At 45.0% G+C, this 21,925-nt stretch overlaps 1 protein-coding gene and 1 long non-coding RNA gene across 3 annotated transcripts in view; one reads left to right on the forward strand and one right to left on the reverse strand.

The window, feature by feature from the left end:
- Nucleotides 1-21,925, forward strand: part of LOC138453506 (uncharacterized) — a 159,747-nt gene that overhangs the window by 37,823 nt on the left and 99,999 nt on the right. The gene's annotated exons all lie outside the window — the stretch shown is intronic.
- The window catches only part of KLHL32 (kelch like family member 32), a 2,034,348-nt gene that overhangs the window by 26,103 nt on the left and 1,986,320 nt on the right, over nt 1-21,925 (reverse strand). The window lies entirely within an intron of this gene.

Here is a 21,925-nt window from a genome sequence, read left to right on the forward strand (position 1 = left end):
AGCACGCAGCAAATGTGTTCAACTGTCCAATAGACGACAATAACCTTGAGTCCAGTTGTGCCACTACATTAGGTTTTCTACAGGATCTACAATGAATTGACAGTGAAAACTCTATTTTACATTTGATCACTTGAGAGAGAAACCTCTAAAAAAGCCCTGTTGCCAATGTCTGAGGGCAGCAGCGACATTGGGCATCACATCAAGCAAGCTACGCCATCTGTTCGGTGTCACCACAAGCATCAATAAATACCCACTATTTCATCACCAATTCTTCCTCACACCAATTGCAGATCAGCATTTTTAACTATGTGAATGGCATTTAACACCAACCAATGCATTCATACAATGACCTACAATCCCTCAGGAAGCCCATCAGACTCTGAGAAAAGAAAATACACTGTTTTATGTGCACTTGATAACAGTGAATATCTTTAAACAGCCTCAGTCACAATACCAGTAATCTCTTGCTCAGAGTGCATCATGGTGTTGTGTGCACTCTTGTTAAGTGTGCATCATAGTGTTGGGTACACTCTTGATCAGTGTGCATCATGGTTTTAGTAACACTAATGTGGAGACCCTGCAGTTTTTTTTTAAGACACTTTCTAATCATGGATCCATTCCTCCCTCAGCTTCTGCATCTTGTGGAAAAAAACTTTACACACAGTCTGGTAAGGAACATTTTCAAAGAGTCAACCGGTGCCGTCGTATAGCTCAAATGCCTGGCCTCGTTATGTCTGTGTGGCGCTGTGTGTTGTGCTGTAAGTGATCTCACTCATACATATACTTGAAGCTGCCGGTGATATTTCCTCCAGTATCCTTATCAAGATTCTTATTTTTACTGGAGAGAAGTGATTTATTCTTCTCTGCGGCATCTAGGAGTTTTAGGCTTACCATGCCCTATAACTTACTCATGTGCAGTCAACCACCATGTACTGGTTTAGCCTTGTGCGTCATCAGTAGCACTTCTACCAAAATGCTCTCAAACTACCAACTGAAATACTGGATACCCCATGTGGACTGTTTTAGAAGTAGAGCACTATAAACTGATGCGTCCATGCTCTTGAAGCGGAGTAACTGGCTCCAAACTATTTTAACCGTAAGACTGTTAGGAGTGTGTCCTGGCCTAGGAGGATTTTGTGTTTGTTTTCTTTGTGTGCCCATAACCAGGTGATCAGTTTTGAGTGAGTGAACACCCAGTCCCACAAGAATTTATATGTACCTGTCCCGAACTGTGGTTTTGCTTTGCCATTAGGGCATATACCTCCCTTCTAATTTTAGGGTAAACGTGCATCATAACTGCTGGGAACACTTGCCCAAAGACCCACACGTCATCAATGTGTTCGTGCAGTGCATCTACAAAGCGATTTCGCCCCTCATCAATACTTTCCTTACACAAGCAATTACAATGTCGCACCCAATCCACCATTTTGATTGCAGTTTTCAGGTACAGGAATCTCTGAAATCGATCAATGACTTTTAGCACACATATTTGATGTGTGGTGGTGCTCGTTGTATGCACTGTTTGATCATACCAGAACGCTGGCCAATCATCAGGAGAGATTATTTTCCTTTTCCTCTGCAGTTGATAAAGTCACTAGAATTTTACCCAATGATATTATGTCATTAAATACCCACATACTATGTTCGCCGAATTTCTGGGCTGAAGTAGACCACATCCTCTGGGATTCGATCAGTTCCATGTACCTTGCCTGCTTTCTGGGTTGTAATGGATGTATTAACCTCCAGCTGGGAAACAATTGGGGAGGGCCATCAATTACTCCATCATTGCCCTCTCCCGGGGAGATTGTACCCTAAGCAATGTTACTGCAGAGCCATCAGTTTACTGAAATATTCCTTCTAGCCCCTCCCGCTGATGTCCTACACCAGAGAGTGAAAAAGTCCTTAAAAGTTCAAATCAATGAAGGCACACAAGGTTCTGACATTTTTGCTTTAAATGGTCTTATCCAGATCAGCCAATACATCATGGACCAGCAGCATCAACCAGACAGAGGTCCCCTTTGTGTCCTCCTGAAGCTCTGCCCACCTGTCTCTTGGGGCATGGAAAGTGTCACAAGCCACTACCCCTGCTCCTCCAACGCAAGGCGGTAAAGCTTTTACTATATATCTACCCCATCTGTCCCCACAGCCTGTCCCCACATGCACCAGCAATACAAACAAAATATTTTGCATCGCACTCATCAAAAATCCACCACCCAAATATGCCACCTCATGCACATCAGCATGCATTCTGAAGTAGTATGTGTAGTTGATATTGCAGACCGTACTACCAAAGATAACATTGAGGCACTCTACCTCATGAAACATCACTCGGCATCATACTATGTACTGGCCACATAGACAAGACAGGTCGAAGACTTGCAGCCACCCAAATGGCATCCTTGCCCAGCACCCTACAAAGTCCATTATTACATGGAATGCCTCATCTGACACCTCGCACCTTTCACAGCACAAAGTGCAACATTCCGTCTAATCTACCAGCCAAAAAGACTTGCTCACCAAATCACTACCTCATCCATCAACCATTACAACATTTGCCTTGGAGGCTTAAACCATTCAGGAACTGCAATCGCCAAGAGGACTAAAGAAGGCCTTGCAGAGTCTTTGGAAATAATCCAACATGTTGGCAAGAGCATTCGCAGTCAAGGCAACATCCACCAACTAGTACTCATTGCTACATCAGCAATTATCCAACAACTCCGTACCACTAGAGTTGATTGATCATTTTTCCACCCCAATAACCAATCAACACACTCCACATGGACGCCCCAAGACTAACAGAACCATATACTGCTTTTACTGAACGTCCACCTCAATGTTCTAAAGGATGACGTCATCATTCTGGCTGCCATCCCTGCCCGCAACGTTAACATTGATGAGCTCCTGGGATCATTTTTCATAGTGGAATACCACAAAATGTAGGGATGTTCCCTTAGTGGGAGGGAGGGTTTGAATGTCTAATGGATGAGGAACTGTTTCAAAAGGGATATTTTAAAGCAACAGTGGAATGATGTAGGGTTAAAGTTCAGTGAGGGGTGTAATGTCCAGTCCCTAAACTAGATTAAAAGTTCCTGGGGTGTCCATGGTGAGGAAAGTATCCTAGATATATCTGTGTCGTGCTTTTAAATGTCCCATCACACGTCTGTATTGGTCCTGGTCTTGGCCTTGCCAGTTGTTCCTGACACTGCGCAGTCTTCGTGAATGCTGAAGCCTTGAAATTGCTTCCTGGGCAAGCCCTCCATCACACCCCTCTTGCCCTAAGGGCTCTTTGGATGTTTACAGAGGCAAGACCTGCAGCTTCCCCCATTGCCATGGCATTTCTCTGGGGTAGGAATTCCCCATCCCCTCACACCTGTGTGTTTGTTAGACTGCAGTAATTATGACATCCCCAGCCAAAGGTTTCTCCAATGTTGCAAATGTCCTTCACTGGCTCTGGTGGCTTTGCAGCTGCCACCCATCTCTGGGCTGGAACCCCCAGCAAGCTATTCCCAGGTTCCCCCTTTCAAGGCCTGGATCCTTTAAGCCTTTGGGCTCTGGCGTCAGTCAGCCTGGCCTGTTATAAAGTGTGGCTTATTTGTCTCCTACTCTCAATTTTTCCAACTACCTCACCTATTTGTTGTTCCCGATGCTGGCCCGGACTTGCTGGCTCTCCTCTTCCTCTCACTGCAACAACACCCTCACTTTGGAACACCATCCTAACTCCCTCAAAGTCAGGAAGCGTATGCCCCAATACTATTAATTTTCCCAATGAGTGATCTGGTTGATAGGTCCTTTCCTCCATTAGTAGGTTTGTTCATGATAGGTTCTTACCTAATCGTTCTGTTTCCACTCTAGGTGCCTACCCTTTAATCTCACTCGAGACCATATGAGTGCAGACTCTCAATCTGTGTGTTTTTTTCTATTGCCAGAGGATTCGCATTTGACACCTTTTTGCATTAGATGCCGGGGCTTAAGCACATGACCTGCGCTATTTACCAAGTCCCACAGGTATCAGGTAATATTATCCCCATATATATGGTCGCCGTATATAATATCACCGGGAAAAGGTTGTGGCGATATTATATGGGTGACCATATATATAGGGACAGGGGCAGAAAAAATGTTTTTTAAAAAAGGGTTTAGGGGTTGCGGGGGTGTCCCCCGCATGTTCCATGCAATAATGTCCCCACAAAAAAACTGCAATTTTTCGGCGATATTTTTGCATGGTGATATTTTTGAGGGGACGTTGTTACATGGAACCGTCCCACAGCGAACATGGAACAATGAATGGAACAGAGAAATTACTTACAAGCAATGTTATTTCTATGGATTCTTCTCCCGCAGATTTCTCATCTGATAGATATCTGAAGTGATCAAATCAGACAGTATTGGAATAAAGCGTAATGTTTATTTTAGTCTTCATATAAGAAACCCACCATTAGCGCAGCGTCCATCCATGCAGCATCCCATTTCCTTTCAACTTTCACATTCTCCATCTTCATCACCCACCCTTCCACACTGCACATCACCAGACACACACAAGCTACCAGCACACTACACATCTCCCTTCCATTAACCTAAAACAAAATCCCTGAATCTTTCTGGACGGTTCACAGACCTGAGCAGTCTATGGCTAAGAACAGCCACATCAAAACCCACTTGTTCTCTTGCACCCTGATCCTTCCCTCTCTCACAGTTAGCTTCTCTCTCATTCACTTTCACAACCCAGTTCATATTCCAGGTTCTTCCATCCTCTGCCTTCACTGAGTTGTGGAAAGGGCTCTCAACCGTAGATTGTCAGAACCACTGCATGGGTCTTTGCCTCAAAGGACTGGGTAATTTGACTCTGACAAAATCACATTTCCGCACTGTCCTCTTTGACAGCCTTCCTCCCGTCATACCGGAGTTTATTTGCAACCTGGTTCTCTCATACATGCAATTTCACCTGCTGCACACTCTTCTATATCCATCTTGCTCTTCTCACCCACAGAGGACACAACTCATAGTTTGGCTTCCTACCCCTGCATAACTCCAAAGGAGACATATCTGTCGTAATATGTGAAAAGAAACTATATGCCTCTATTCTGCTCAACACCACTTCTTCTCAATCTTCTCCATTGGCCCAAGCCCACCTTATTTAGTCCTTAATCACTTTGTTGAAATGCTCTGCACCCCCCTTTAGCCTGGCGATGATACATAGCAACGAACTTGTGTTTGCCATTCTCCATAAAACAGTTGCACATCTCTCTCGATTTAAACAGGGCCCTATTATCGGTCAATATCTGACAAGGATATCCCTCACACCTGAATACATCCTCCATAAAACCAATTACGTCATTTGTCATTATGGCTCATGTTATCTTCACTTCCACCCACGTAGACAGAATGTCTACCAAGAAAACACAGTACTTGTCAGTGCCCGTCCCACGGATTTGCCCAACAATATCCATCTAAACTTGACTACCGCAACACACTATTCCTAGGCTCCTCTGAACACAACCTAACCAAAGCGCTTTGAATTAAGGTGCTATATAAATACTAGGCTCCTCTGAACACAACCTAACCAAAGCGCTTTGGATTAAGGTGCTATATAAATAACTTATCATTATAATTAAATAGACTCTAGGTACTCCAGAATAACTATCTGAGAGCAGCACTTAGTCTTCCCAGATCCTGCTGTATATCTACTCACAGACACAACGCCAACTGGTTGCCCATCTATGACAGAATCACACTACGCACCTTGGCTATCACACACAAATGCCTCACAAACTCAGCCTCGAAATACCTGTCCGTCAAAATTTGTAAACACCAACCTGCACGTACTACCAGATCAACTCACTCACACAACCTGTTGGTACCAAGATTTAACCTAAAAACAGCCAGAGGAGCCAGTTTCCCTGTCCAAACTGCCAAACGATGGAATTCTATTCCCATCCCTCTTAGACAGGAACCCTCCTTCCTCACCTTCAAAGCCAGAATTACAATCTGGCTGAGCAACAAGCCTCATCACTAAAATGTCATCATTCTGCTATCTGACCTCTGTCTATTTATGCAACTGCTCTTTGTCTCTTGATTAGTTATACTATTGTACGGTATCTCTTACTATCTGACCCACATATAACCAGGGTCCCACTTGTCTCCATACTTGATTGCAATGTGCCTTACCTCACTATGTATGTAACCTCTAAGTTTTTCAAGTGCCCAGTTACCTCAGGGCTTGATGCGTGATACAAATAATAAACAAATACAAAATAAATGCCTACCCTTTCCCAGGTCCTTTGTGGCACATGCACCAGCATCATGGGACTCTCTCTCGGCACTAAACTCTTCTCAGTCAAAATGCATGAAACATTTAAGTTCCTTAAGACTCTCTCCACCTCATGATCACATGCAGGCCACCGAAATTCAGCTCGCGTGGCCTGCTTTGTCCTAGTAATGCCCTGATGGCCCTCATGGGCTAGCTCTACAATTCTCTTCCTCACGCCACACGGGGGTATAACTAGGGGGATCATAGTATTGGTTTTATGGGGGTATGATAACCTCCTTGCCAAATGATGGTATTTCATGATTATCGTGGTATAGCAGGTGGAGTTAACTAATCGTTAGCATTTTGAAACTTGTATCTGCACATTTTTAGCTGATCCTCCAGGAATCTAAGGCGGCTGCAGATTTGGTCTTTCATGGTGCTCACTCGATTACCTTGAATGAAAGAGTGACTAGTGGAAGTTTTAAAATGCACATTTTGAGGAATGAGCTTGCTGCTCAGTCACGGGTCATCGCTTTGAAAATTGCTCACCGACCTGCATTATTTTGAAACCACATGGAATGGGCATCATGACCCATCTCTGCAATCAGTCATAAGTTTGTTTTGATAACGCTTTATCCCATTAAAGGGAGAAAAGTCACTCATGTGAGTGCTGAAAACCCATGTTATTGTGTTTCTTTTGTCAAAATGTCATAGCCAACACACACTCACCGAAAGGTTGCATATTGATCAAATCACTATAGCTTGTTCACCATCTGCCTGATGTAATATAAAGGTCTGATGTTGGAGTCACCACTGATCATGTAATCCTAACAGGACAGCGTTCAGTGGGCGCTGCTGATTTATTTCTTGATTCTTGCAATACATGTTCATTTACCTTCTTAAAGATAGTGGCACACAAACCTTTTGAAAATGACAGTTACAATACATATCAGCACAAATATGGCCTGGACCACCACCTCACCACAGCCCCATCATTACCATTTCCTCCAGGTCTGAGCACATTAGGACCATTGTCATGTGAGTTGAGACGGACAAATGCTTTCATGGGTGGTGTCACAAATCGAGGATAGACCTCAGAAATATCTCACCCCCATTGCTCTGGATACTTCATATTGAATGTAGAATCTGTCCTGCCTGCATGAGTCCAGTGCCAGATGCAGAAGGCAGGGGAAGGATCAAGCGAAGCAACAACTCTAGTGCAAATCTACATGGAGGACAGTGGGGGGGGCAGTTTATATACTAGCACAAAGCACTGATGGGCCCAGTGTTCATACAGTCTACAGAGCTAACATTTTTTGTGGACATGCATCAGAAGGGCATCCAGTTCATTCCCCCTTTTGAACTCTGGGATATGTAGTTCCCCATCTTTCAAATTGGTGGGAAAACTACAAATCAGCTGATCTTTAACCCGACTCTACTTATCACAGAGAAAGAGCGGTCACAGCATCAAAGCTGCATTTACTAATGTGGCCTCACTTTCCCTATGCTGTGGTCTGCCAAACAAGGCCCCCTTGGCAGACGCCACATCCCACAGTGCACGATCCAAACTGCGCAGCACTTGCTTGCTGCAGCCTTTCCGAATCAGATTGAAAAGCTCATTTAATAGTTGCAGGCCCTAAAATAGTATACCGGTGTAAACAAAGTGACAGTTATTATAGTTCATTTAAGTTTTTCATGGTATCTATAACGGTATACTGTTACACCTCTAGGTATAACTCTGTCCCCCCTCATCACATAGCCTCCCATTACATGCAACTCATCTTTCGCAATCCACAGGCCTTATAGATTGGAACCTCTCCCAATTTCCTTTTTTCAACATTCCCTCTATCTTCAACACTTCTTTAACCTTCATGAGGATTTCATCTTCTTCCATACCATTATCCCACTCTTCTTTCGCTCAACATATAGCACACAATCCTCCTCATTCACACCACTCTCCTTCCTCACTACTGCCTATACAAAATAAACAGCCAGCTAGAATAATCCTTTTCCCAGGAATGCATTCCACATGAAATTGGTACTCATGGAGGGCCACAACCCATCTTCTTATCCTTGACAAAGCGCCATCAAATACTATATTCTGCAATGTCTCCTTCAAGGGCTTGTGAGCAGTACGTACCATGAATTTATTGCCCCAAACAAATGTCCTGAATTTGTCTATCACCACTTGACGGCAAGCAGTTGACTTCAGCTCACCTCAGTAGGCGTGAAGCAAACGCTATGACAAATTCCTTGTCTCCCTCCACTTGAGTGAACACTGCACCCAAACCAGTGTTGCTGGCATCCGTGCAGATTGTTTTTCTGCCCAACTTGAATCCTTAAGAAAAGATGCAGAGTCTAAAGTGCTTTTGATTCTCACTGTGCTCCTCAGTACAGTGAGAATTCCATTCATACTGAGCATGATTTTTCAACAGCAATCTCATGTTTACAGTCTTATCAGCAAACGTTGGAATAAACCTCAAATAGTATCCAGCCATGCCTAGAAACGTGTGTGGGCCTTCTTTATTTCTTGGTTGCATTGCATTCCTACGGTTGTTGGCAAGTTTCTCTTAAACATTCACCCCATCAGCCGTCGCTGAGTCCTCGCTTCACCAGCATACTCATCACTCTGTCAAGTCTTTGATCATGTGTGCATTGATCTGGGCCAAATACTAGAATATCATCTTGGAAGCAGATCAGCCCTGCTTCATCCTTGAAAATGTCATGCATTATCCTCTGAAATACAGAAGGAGCTGACATGAGACCAACCAGCATTCGTACAAACTGGAACTGCCCCTCTGGCGTGATAAAATTCTGTGAGTTGCTTTGATTTTTGTTGAAAATTAATTTGGTGATACGCTGACGTTAGATCTAAAGATGAAAATAGACATGCACCACCCAGTGTTGACAGCGTTTCCATAATGTTGGGAAGAGGATGGCAATCGGGTATTACAAGGTACGGCGATCTACACACAGTCTCAGTTTTCCATTTGGTTTACCTACCACTACTGGTGGGGAAACCCACTGGGAGGATTCTATCCTTTCAATTATACCATCCTCTTCCAGTTTAGGTAATTATTTCCTCCCTTCTTCTCTGATGGCTAAAGAAACAGTCCTCACTTTCTGTACAACTGGCTCGTCATTTTGCACTAGCCGAATTCGATGCATGAACCCCTTCAAATAGCAGAGTTTCTCATAAATAACTGGCTCTGTGGTTCAGTATTGTCAATTTGTAAGACGTGTTCAGCTTCATTACGATTTAGTTTGATTTTCAATTTCTTTTGTTGCAGCCAACTCAAAAGTGGAACAGGCCCTTTCTCAGTAACGTATTCTTTACCTGAAGCCACCCTTCCTTTAAACTCTAACTTTGCTTTAAACCATCCAATGACCTCTATCGTCGTGCCATCATATGCCCATGGGCCGATATTGCCTTCCACCAGGTGCCTTTCAGGAAACATCTGCTCAAAGATCATTTTGGGGAGGTTTGTGTATTTCTGTCATCATCTCTTCTGGGCAGCCGTCAATTACTATCATGTCTCCTGGCCCATCCAAATCTTCCACTTCCTCATCACCCTTAGGGAAGACCACCCCTTTGATTGTTCATACCATTCATCCACCATATTGATGGTGCTAGACCTGCAGCACTTAGCCAAGTGACCTTTGCTGTGGCATCTTGAATATCTGACTTTAAGAGCCGTACAGGTTGTGCTGTTAGCAGATTGTCCAACAACATCATATCAGTAAAATCTCTTGAGAGCTTGCTCCTTTGGAAGGAACCAGCCTGGGAGTCTAAGTCGGCATGGTAGTAGTAGTGTTCACCTTCACTTTGGTGAGAGACTTCCCTCCGGAAACCGCAGTGGTTGAATCTTTTTCATTGGTGCTGGTAGACTCTGGTAGCTTGACTTGCTGTGTCTCCTTTTCTAGAGCTTTCACAAACATATTTGTATGCTCATCATCTTAATCAATATGTAATACTGCCTCCTAAGGCGGATCACTCTTGTACCAGAGCTGTTCCCTTATATTGCCATCCATGCACTCAAGCATGTACTGGTCCCTCAATCTTTTCTTAGTCTGTTAACCAAAGTTGTATGTCCTAGCCAGACCCCTCAAAGCCGTAATCAACATTTCAACTGACTCTCCTTTATTTTGCATCCTTTTTCCAAATGTACACCTCTAATATAATGATTTTGCATTCATAATACTTGTCAACCTCAAAGCGTTTCTCATATTCATTGAGATTGACCAATTCTTCCTCTGATAGATTAGGTAGGTCATCACATTACTCTTATCCAGGAGTACCCAGACAGTGCATCAGCAAGGACATTGTCCGTTCCGCCCCATAGTTTACACCACAAACAGCTGCGGCATAGTGCTCAAATGACTTCTTCCAACGTTTCAAGGGAACAGGTGGTTCACCAGGACTGGGCAGAAATGTGATGAGTGGAGATAAGCTTTCCATCATCTCAAGGTCGTTTTCCCAACCACCAGATGCAATTTTGCTTTAGTTGGTTTTCCGCCATGCTGAGCAATGCAATAGATAAGTCCATTGACATATGTCTCCTTTTTATAATTAGTCATCTGCAAGAAGCCCGCGTACTCCAATTTATTTATTACGGCTCTGGCGCAGCATCCACAGCGGTTGTTGATGGTTGCTTGGCAACCTGTTTGAAGCCTTTCTGCACAGCGCCCAACAACATTGCTATGTGCTTTCCTTTAGCAATGGCCATGCTCGAACCCTTGCTCTGGAGATGCTGCAAACTGTCATCGTCGGACACCTTGGGTCCCAATTAACTATATTTGCCAATGGCCGTTTCTTCAGCATAAATGATTACAGCTGTGTCTCATTAAATTGGAGTGGATTGCTGCGCTCTTATCCGTCAGTGCAAGGCCTTCTCTAATCAGCACTGGAATTTGCTTGGAACGCGTACTCCGGGCCAGTGGGTGCTTGTCACCAAATTGAAGTGATCAAACTGGACAGTATTGGAATAAAGGGTTACGTTTATTTAAATCTTCATACAAGAAACCCACCAGCAGCGCAGTGGTCATCCATGCAGCATCCCATCTCATTTCAACTGCCGGTCCTCACATTCTCGATCTTCCATCACCCAACCTTCCACACTCACGAGAGACACAAGCTAGAAGCACACTACAATTTCCCTCCAGTGTATTACTGTGCCCGATACCTCAGTACCCCACCTTTCAAACCACCCCACCCCCAAACTCGAGTTCAGCAGCTGTAGAGGTGAATCCAGAAGGATTCGGCTTAATGAAAGCCAAATGCTTTTTTAATTTATTTTTCGTGAGGAACAGTCACTGTACTTTGTGCAACAGGCTCACAGCCCACCACGACCAGTCAAGCCCAGAAACGTGCCTAACAATCCTATCATCACAACATTAAGTTGTCATCCCACCAGTGGAGGGTCACCAGAAACTGCAACAGAACACTTTCATAGCGGGGTAGGATGGCAGGGTGAGGGCAAATCCACAGGAGAAGAATTCATAGAAAGAACATTCCTGGTAAGTCATTTCTCCTTCAATTGATTGCTTTCTCCCGCAGATTCCTCATCTAATAGATTTCCACAGCAGGACAGCATAAGGAGGTGGGTGAAAGTCTCAAACGATAAAGCTCTAAAATGCTGCTCTCCGAAATGGTGTATCAGCACCACAATCCACATCCAGGTAGTGTTTGAAGAATATGTGAAGCGATGACCAATTCGCTGCCTGGCAGATCTTTCAGCGGTACACTCCTTTGTTGTACCGTGAACCTAGTCACACCCGTGGAGGATGCATCCTAATTCTAGTAGGCAATTCCTTACCCACATTTTGGCAGCACTCTTCAATGCAGATAATTAATTCAACAGTAAATCATCTGGTTATATCCCTCTAGGCCTTTCCTGGACTGCGAGAAGGCTGTGAACAGCTGGTTGTCACGTCCAAAGTCTGACGTCCTGGCCACATAGTAGCGGAGGGCCCTTTGTGTTCTTGCCTGTGCAGCCATTCCTCATTCTTAGAAGGGTGAGGTGGAGGATAGAAAACTGGCTGGTCAATGCTTTGAGAGATGTGAAACTCCAATACCACCTACGGAAGGAATTTGGGTCGGACTTTAACTGATGCCTTCTCTTAAAAAGAAAAGAAAAAACAAGAATGACGGTTCACAAGAAAGAGCCTGGAGCTCCCTTACAAGCCTTGCTGATATGAATGCCACCAGAAAAGCTGCCTTAAGGGTGAGAAATCTAACCGACCAAGAGTGCAATAGCTCAAAAGGAGCCACCAAAAAAAGGTGAGCACCAGATTGAGATCCCAATCTGAAAAAACATAAATGGTGAAGGTTCTTCAGAAATGTGGTCATTACCGGGATGGTAAAGAAGGATCCGTGATCCAGGGATCTCTTGAACACAGACAAAGTCACCAAGTAATCTTTCACCATCCCCATCTGAAGGCCCAAAGAGGCCAGTCATAGAAGATATTCCATCACAATGGTGGTGGGGCATGAGGTGGGGTCTACCCCGCGCTCCCTATAACATGCCTCAAATTTTCTCCATCTTCATGCATACAACAATCTAGTCGAAGGTCTGCATGCAGCGTGTAACACCTCAAGTACTTTTTCCGAGAGGTCCCACTCATCATACCTCACCCTCTCAAGAGCCATGGATATAGGTTGAGGGACTCTAGGTTCTGGTGAAGCACCTGACCTTCCAACTGGGGTTGAAGGTCTGGCCACCAATGAAGCGGCGAGGTAGGTAGATGGCCATCTCCAGGAGTTCTGAGTACCATGTTCTCCTCGCACAGTCAGTGGCAATCAAGATCATGGTGGCCTGGAACCTCCTTAACCTCCTGAGAACCCACAGGATGACCAATGTGGCCACAAACACGTAATGAAGGTCAAAAATCCACTCTGCCGGAAACGCGTCCCATAGTGTGCCCCTCCTAGGTAATTCCCTCAAGCATAACTGCTTGCACTTCACATTGTCCCGCGTTGCAAGCAGGTCTGCTGTCAGGGTACCCCACAGATCGAAGATTTCCTCCAGGACTTCCAGGCACATTTCCCATTCATGGGAGGCTGAGCTCTGTCTGCACCGTGCGTCTCTCAACCCATTCTCAGCTCCTGCTAGATTGGCTACAGAAGCTGAGATCTCGTTCTCAAACAACCAGAAATACAGTTGCAAGGCGTCCTTGTAAAGGGGCAGGGACCGCAAACCCCCTTGCTTGTTGAGGTAATGCATGATCACTGTGTTGTCCGTCAAGACCAGAACATGTTTCTCCCTGTGGGAAGGCACAAAAGCCATCAAGGCTAGCCTGATCGCTCGCAACTGGAGCCTTTTGATGTGCCGCCAGTGTTCCACTGGGGACCAAAGGCCATTCACCTGAGATCCATGAAGTGAGCACCCCAGCCCTTCAGTGACGTATCCATAACCTCTTGGACTTGGGGTCACGGTGGCCAAAAGGGTTCACCGTCAACATGCTCTCCTTGCTGGCCCCACATGAGAGGTCAATGGCCACCGACTTCGACACCTTGAGGACGTCCTTCATGTTGTCGAAGGACTGGGACCATTGATCCTTCAAAAGCCACTGGAGGGAATCGCATCTGTAGACTTGCTTCTCGCACCAGAAAATGCAGGTGGTCTTGAGGCCTAAGGGGTGGAGGAAGGAGGCCACTGGTGAAAGCTTAACCATCTGTTTTGGTGACTCTCTTTTTGGGAGTGAAAGCCTTCCCTTCCTGGGTGTCCGGGACTGCCCCAATGAACTGGAGCTTCTGTGTTGGTGTGACATGGGACTCTAAGAAGTTCAGGGAGAAGCTCAAACTGTGAAGTAGGGAACAGGTTTCCCCGGGCTAAGTTGATATCTGCTCTGGAGACATTCCCCAGATCGATCAGTCATACATTTAAGGGAATACCTGGACTCCGGATCCCCTGAGATGAGCATCCACCAATGCCATCACCTTGGGGAAAACTTTGGGTGCAGAGGTCAAACGGGAGCACTTTGAACTGAAAGTCTGTGTGCCAGATGACAGATCTCAGGAACCACCTGAGTTTCCGAAAAGGATCGGCACGTGGAAATAAGCGTCCTGAAGATTCAGCAACATCAAACAGTCCTGGAACTGTAGAGCCTAGATAGTTTCTTTTAATGCCACCATCCTGAACTTGTCCTTCCTCAGGAACTCTGTAAAGGCCCTGAGGTTCAGGATGGGACAGAGGCCTCCTCCTTTCTTGTATACCACAAAGTATCGAGAATACCAGCCCAACCCTCTCTCCTTGGGTGGTACCTCTTCCACTGCACCCTTTAACAACAGGGCCCTGAGCTCTTCCTGGAGCTCATGTTTCAGTTGTTGTGGGGGAAAGGGGTGCATGTTGGTCTGCCTGGATGCCTCTTTAAAAAGGGCCGACAGCCCATCTAACGAGCTGCAAAGCTCAGATGTCATAGGTTATCTCCTTCCACCTGTCCCAGTGTTTCAGTTCTCCCAACACATTTCCCCACTTGGAGGGAAAGTCTCCAAAGTGGCTAAGTGTGCACTGCCGCCCCTGCTGCTGAAGTCTGTTGGCCCTTAGAGGCCCCTATACCCCATCCTGGACGTGAAAAACGCCTCAGGCTTTGCTTGGCCTGTGGAAGCTGTGTTTTCCTTCCAGAAGGAGAAGGGGCTACACACCCTTTTTGTTTAATACTTCAGCTGTGCATAAGTGATGCGCTGAAGGTTGCGAGTGGTCTCTGTGAATGATTCGCTTGGGGAGAAAGAACGCCATCCGCGTCAGGCACGACAGACCAACATGTATAGGAAGCTCAAGTTTGAACCCTCAAACGGTACGAGTGAACAGTCACCTCCAACAAAACTGTAGTTACATGAATGACTTGGGCAGTTTGAATGTCTCCAGAAACCAAATAAGATAAGACCATTCCAATATACCTTTAGTATCTTGGATACGGAATTCGGGTGACTGAGTTTGAAAGAGTCACACCGAGACACAGACAACTCCTACAAAAATATTACGAAGACAGTCCTGAATAAGGTGGCATTAACAAGAGTCCACTGAAATCGGTTGACAGATACTGGGAGACAGCAAAAATAGTTCTTGCTGCATTCCCTAATACAAGACAAGAGTCCGCCTAGATACTAGAGTGTACAGACCCTTTGTATTCACAATAAACAATAGTTTTAACTCTACACTTAGAGTATTTTCTTTTTAAAAAGATGTGTTGATCCTAATCATCGCCACAATGCTGCTCGACAACCATCCTATCCAAGGTTTATAATGTCCGAGTTAGGTATCCAACTGGTAATTTCTGTGCTTTATACAACCATGTATATAATAAACCGGTACTGAAGCGGAAAGAAAAATAGAAAAAAGCTATTTATTTTCTTGTTCCTAGTCTATCCACTTTTAGCTAAGCGGCACACCAACGCCGACTAGGGATAACCACATAGATAGGCAGGGCTAGATAGAATTTCCCTATCCCCTTTCTGTGCTTTTAAAAGTTATCAATAACTACATCAGACAGTACCTTTTCCACATATCGAAACATTAATGTGGCTTTGTGAGAACTAAGACAGGATTACCAGTTGAGTCTGCCACTCTACTTTATCGTAAACAGAGACAACCCACAACCTTCAGCGCATCACTTATACACAGCTAAAGTATTAAACAAAAAAGGGTGTGTATCCCCTTCTCCTTTCGTGTTAAAAAATGGTGCTAGGGCACAACCCACATCTAAACCACTCCTTAGCAACCCACCCCACTCTGCCTCGTATATTTCTTCCAGAAGGAACATACTGCCTGGAGCCTCTGACCCTAAAAAAAAAGCAGAAGGACTGTTTGGCAGACTGTTAAACCACTAGCCCTAGCGACTTGGCAGCCAGTTTAGAATCATTAGATTTTTCTAAAGACTAGTCCTCTTTTGTGGCTGGCCTAGAGTTTACCGTGGTGGCTTCAACCACCAAACCCTCTGGCTGGCTTTTATTTTTTAGTCAGATCGGCATCCATGGCTGGCGTGGAACATGGTTTCTGCCACAATGTGCCAATAGGGTTGGATATGGCTGCATTCAAGAGAAATGGTCTTTCCGTCTGTGAAGAATTTGAGGGCGTCCTCATTTCTTCCCCTCTATATCCTCCCCCCACGTAAAGGCTATTATTATTGGTTCCTGACCCTGGGGGTGGATATGCAAGGGTGGATCACCTGGTGGAGGAGACTTGGGGGAGTGCGGATGAGGCGACCTTATGTGAGACACGGTATCCCCATTCTCCTTTCACCTAGATTCCTTTTTAGGCTACTGTCAATCCCTTCCCTATAATCCCCTAAACATTCCCCACAGAATACCAGTTAGGTACTGGGACGAGGAGGAGGCCAGCAAGTGAGATGCAGGCTTCCCGAATCAGCAATGAGCGGTCTAGTCCCTTTTGGAGCAAGCAGCCTGCTGGGAGATTTAAATTCAGTAAGTATGTCAAACATTGAGTCTGCTGTGGTAGCTGAATCAGCAGTGGCAGCTGAATCCTCTATCAAAGCAGGTCTACAGACTACGGTGCAAAAGCAGACCTCCCCTGGAAGGCGGCATGAAACTAGCAGGTGGCAGAGTGCTCGAGACCCCTTGCAAGATACAGAGTTTATGCAGCGGTAAGCAAGGTTAGTGGAAGCAGGATGGCGGTGGCGTACCGTGAAAAGGTAACTGGCGTAACCAGGTGAAACAGCAGTGTGAGGCCTGAGCTGCGAGAGAAGCATCAGAGGTGCAAGTGAATACACGGAGAGCCGCTGGGGAAACAGAGCGGGGCGCCGCATGAGCAAGAGAGAGCTTGTGGCAGCTGGAAGCCTCACTGGAACCCCCGTAAGCTCAGACTGGTGACTCAACCTGGGAAGGGGGCCACCGGGACGGTAGGTAAACACACCAATCATTTAATTAATGCCGATTTGAATGAAAGGAACTGTTTTTTGAATAACAAACTGAATAAAAAATAATTGAAGCAATACCGAACTGTTTGAAAGCAAGTTTTTGGAATTTCCCGATATAAGGAACTGTGTATTTTGAGAAAAACGCGCATTGGCAAACAAGTATCGGCAAGAGCCAGGAATGTATGTGAAAGTGCAACAAGTGAATGGTGGCCAAACAAGTAATGATAAAGCATCATGAGGATGTCAAATGAGAATGAACCAATTACCACTGTAAAGCTGAAGCAGCGGCAACGTGTATATGAAGAAGCAACTAAGGTGTGTTGGTTGCATGACCTGTGATGGGTGGACCATGTGGTCTGATAACTGCGCCTAGACCGAGTGCACTCATCTATGCTAGAGCCACTGAAAACACCCACAAAGAAGCTTCTGTTAAATAGAAAGGAACTCTTGCATGATCTGGGAACTCAACTATATGAAATTGGTGAAATGTAACCAGACCAGAAGAGATGGGAAGTGTCCCAAGGAATTGTTGTTTTGAAAAACTAAAACTTGAAAGCTTGGGGAAGGGAACCTCTTTGCATTGAGAACTATTTTGGACTTGGGGAAGGGAAACCCCTAACAAACCAAGAGCTGGAAGAAGCTCTGAACATTTATTTGAACACATACTTATTTTGAAGCTGACATCCCTACACATTGTATACAACTAGATGTAAGGGCAAGTATAGGTTTTGAACATTGACAGATTATTTGTTTCGGACTTCCTGACACAGACTATCTTTAGTTTTATTTAGGTAGGGAAATCACACCTTAGCATAGGGCACGTTGGGCCTTTTTTCCAACCCTCCTTTTGATGTAATAAAAGTGTATAGCCCAAACTATATTCAGTTGTATGCGTCTCCTTCATGATGCCTTCTCAGGAGCTTTAGCTAGGATGTCAGTTATCTCATAGGCTGTCGGGGGTTATGCTAGGTTGCCTAGACCAAAGGCTAAGACCAACATTTCCACTGTCTTCCTGTACTGGGCATTGGCGTGTCCATAAGGTGATGCCTGCTGGAAGCCGAGGTCAGGTTAACTGCCAAGTCCACTTGCCTCATGCAGACCCTCAGCCCTGTCCAATATATTGGTCTGGTCTGTTAAAAAGTCGGATTCCCCAACTCCTCTGCTCGATGGCTCTATGCCAAAAGGTACCGGATCCTCTTTGTTGAAGATCGACTTCATAGAGTGGAAGAACTCTGACCTTAACTCAGGCATAAACGCTCAACTTTTGGCGCCAACGGGATCGTTCCGATGAGACCTCTTGGGGCTGATAACTCTAGGGTTGTTGCCACTGGATTCGGCTTTTTAAACATCAAGCTCAAGGGTGTAGGAACTGACGCAGTCCCCTTGGTGCCGAACCTCTGGGCGCAACTGGTGCCTGAACCGCTTGTGGCTTCAAGGCCGGAGCCATACCTGCCACTGCTTTTCGAAATAGCTGTAGCATTTGGTCTTTAAACACCTGCCACTCTTCTCTCAGGGCACCCGTAGACTGGAAGGACTTACTGAAGAATCAATCATGTCTGCACCTACAAAGTTTTTTCTTGTGGGAGGATGAGGACGACTTGCTTCGAGAGTGTGAGTGCTTCTTCACTTTCTTGCAGTGTCTGCCCTCCTCCTAGGGTGTGGGGCCATCAGTGTCACGGCCCGACAACCTGACAGTCGAACGTGCCAGAGACTTTGATGAGGCCGTCTCAGTGCTAATTTTGCCGAACATTCCCATATTGCTTTCAGGTTTATTTGCTGACGGGAACTGCACACGCAGATACTGTGTGGGTCCATAATGGACATCTTCGAGTCGCAGTCTTGACAAAGCCTGAAACCCAACTCTTTAGGGCCTGACATATCGGCGACATGAAAAATAAATGTTTTTGATTGAAGAGAACTGTTCCGAAAACAGCACGCTTGCAGAAAAATGGAACTCGGGTAAGGGGGCGAAGTGACGCAACATATGTACTGCCAACATCACGTTAGGAGTCGAGGAGTGGCGTTGCTGAGTCAAGTGGAGTTTACATCGAGTTGTACTATGCCCCCTGTCAAAGTATTTCAGAGCAGCTGATGCTGGAAGAGATATCCATCAGATGAGGAATTTGTGGGAGAATGCAATCCATTGAACTGAATGCTTTGCCAATTTACCTGATTGTATCCACATCAACAAAACCCATTAATCAATTAACAGATCGTGGGCCAAGGTTAACATAATCACCCCTCATGGACCTAACCAACATCACGTCCACAGTCCGTCAAAGCTACCTCCTATGAAGATGACATCCTTCCACCCCCCTCCCCACGCTAAGACTCTTAACAAGCCCTTATACCATTCTTCAACATCAACGCTTTGCTCACCCAAGACCCCTTTGGCAATGCACTCAAAATTCAATAAATCCTCCATATGCTCAAACAAACCACACATGAACTGGATGACCTTGCAAACTACAGACCTATCACCCATCTGCCCTTCACAGGAAAGATCCCTAAACAACTACAGGGCAGGATCAACAAATATGAGCTCCTGAATGGCTATACAACCATCTTCCGAGCATGCCGCAGAACTGAGTAAGCCATCATCTTCTATTGATGACACCCCTCTCATCTTGGACAAGGGAGATCCTTGACTGCTAGTGCTAGTTATGCTTGACCTCTTGGCAACATTCTAAACCATGGAACATCACAGTGTGCTGAACTGGTTCACATCATACATGCCAGCTCACCCGGATAGGTACAAGAAGGTCACAATGCTGGCCAGTGACATTTGGAGTACTAAAGGATCTATTCACTCACCAATCGCCGTAAACCTTAACATTAGCGACTTTGAGAACTGCTCACCAACCAATGTATCATGATCTACCAATATGCACTAATGACACTCGACTGCATCTGCAGATGATATAAGCCACAGATACGCACTGAATCAGACACTCTTATCCATAATTGAATCGTTACAGTAAACCTGAAACCGCATTCAAAACAAATAGAATTTCTCCTCCTTGGCAACAACATGAAACAAGCACATATCCAGATCTGGCTCTGTGACCTGAAACGTGATGGCTTTATCGCCCAACTCAGATTCCACACCAAGTCACTTGGATTCTGTATGCACTGTACCATCTCCTTGAAGCCTGACATTCACAAGAAGAGTAAAACTGTGCGATACCAAATCTTCCTCCTCTAGATAATCAAACCCTATCTTACTGAAGTGGTCTTCGGGACCATCATCCAAGCTAGTCCTCTTTCTCCTGGATTATGGCAAGGCCACCTCAACAGTATCCCCAACATCATGATGGCCCACCTGAAGGGGATCTTGCACATAGCCATCACATCAAAGGATTGAAGAGAGATGACTAGACAAAACAGCATCAACAAGACCCAAACCACGAATGCAATTGCTTATCTTGCCATCAAACATGTCATCTACGAGAGCAGTGCAACACCAGAGGCAAAAACATGGTCAGGTTGCAAACCAACAGCTCCAAAATGGAAAGGACCAGGAAGCAAGCCTTCTCGATTTATGCACAGAAGATATCCCATCTCACCTGACATCAGGATGGCCTCCCCTTCAAAGCAATTCATGAAGGGCTAACGATGCACGCGTCCAAAGAAAATCTCCTGGACTGAGTCTGTGGAATGTCCCTGACCCAAACTGGGCGTGTCACTGTGTCGCTTACCAGTATACCCTGCCTTTCTTCACATCCTTCCACCTGTATTCTAGTCTTCTTATTGTATTTCAGTTATTACACTGGTTTACTGAATCCCCTTGCTGTACAATGATCACTCTTTATTAAACTGAATACATAGATATACACATACATTAAAAGGCTGCTGCACTTCCCCTTTTCCTTTGCACTTTGAGCCCTACACCCTAATTGCTGAGAAAGAAGCATAACAGGATCCCCAAAGTTGAATTCTATAAAGAGCCTTAAAGGTATTTTACCTTTGTTGAAATCCCTATACTTATGTCCTTGCTGGTTTTTAGTTGTCCCTTTTGCCGGTGATCTCGCTAGAGGACATTTTGTCGTTCACTTTGCATGACTGTGTACTATGACCTTCACAATTGACTCCAGCTTGACATGCTATGCCAGGATATATTTGTATTCCTCTGCTAGTTGATAAAAATAAAAATCTGTGTTGCCCGAAAATAAAATGCAATCAGTTAATCTTGTATGTATGGGTGCTGCCAAACACATGCCCAATTACTGCCAAAGTATTGGTCAAATAATCCAGGTGCTCAATAATTTAAAGGTGTTGCTCAATTATGTCGGGGCGCGCTAATAATCGTTTTCTTGATGTGCAAACCTTCTACAGATGTTACTCCAATACACCGTGATACTCTTGAATATGCCATAATTCAGTTTATTGTGGCTGCCTGCTGTTGCGAAAATTGTCATGCTAATTTCTACATTGCCAAGCCAGTTTCAAACTGCAATCACATATGTTCATACCACTTTTAATGGTGACATCTAAGGTTTGCTCCAATTAAGCATAGCCATGCTAGTTTCAACATTATCCCATGCAATGGCTATTTTGAAAAACGGGTATTCAAGTTTCCAATTTTCCATTAGGACGTTGCTATCCTAGTTTCATACTGCATCTAGACAGCGTCCAGGTAGTTTTGCCCCAGTTAAGCACATTGTCATGCTAGTTTCCATATTGCCCCAATAAACTACCATGTCATTTTTACAATGCCCACTAAAGCGTTCCATGACAAATGGACACATGTCTCTTAACATTACTCCAGAATTGCCCCATACTGCTTCAAATCTGAAGGCTGTC

This window comes from Ambystoma mexicanum, chromosome 4p (genome assembly GCF_040938575.1).
Source record: "Ambystoma mexicanum isolate Mex_15411 chromosome 4p, UKY_AmexF1_1, whole genome shotgun sequence".
Taxonomy (NCBI): domain Eukaryota; kingdom Metazoa; phylum Chordata; class Amphibia; order Caudata; family Ambystomatidae; genus Ambystoma; species Ambystoma mexicanum.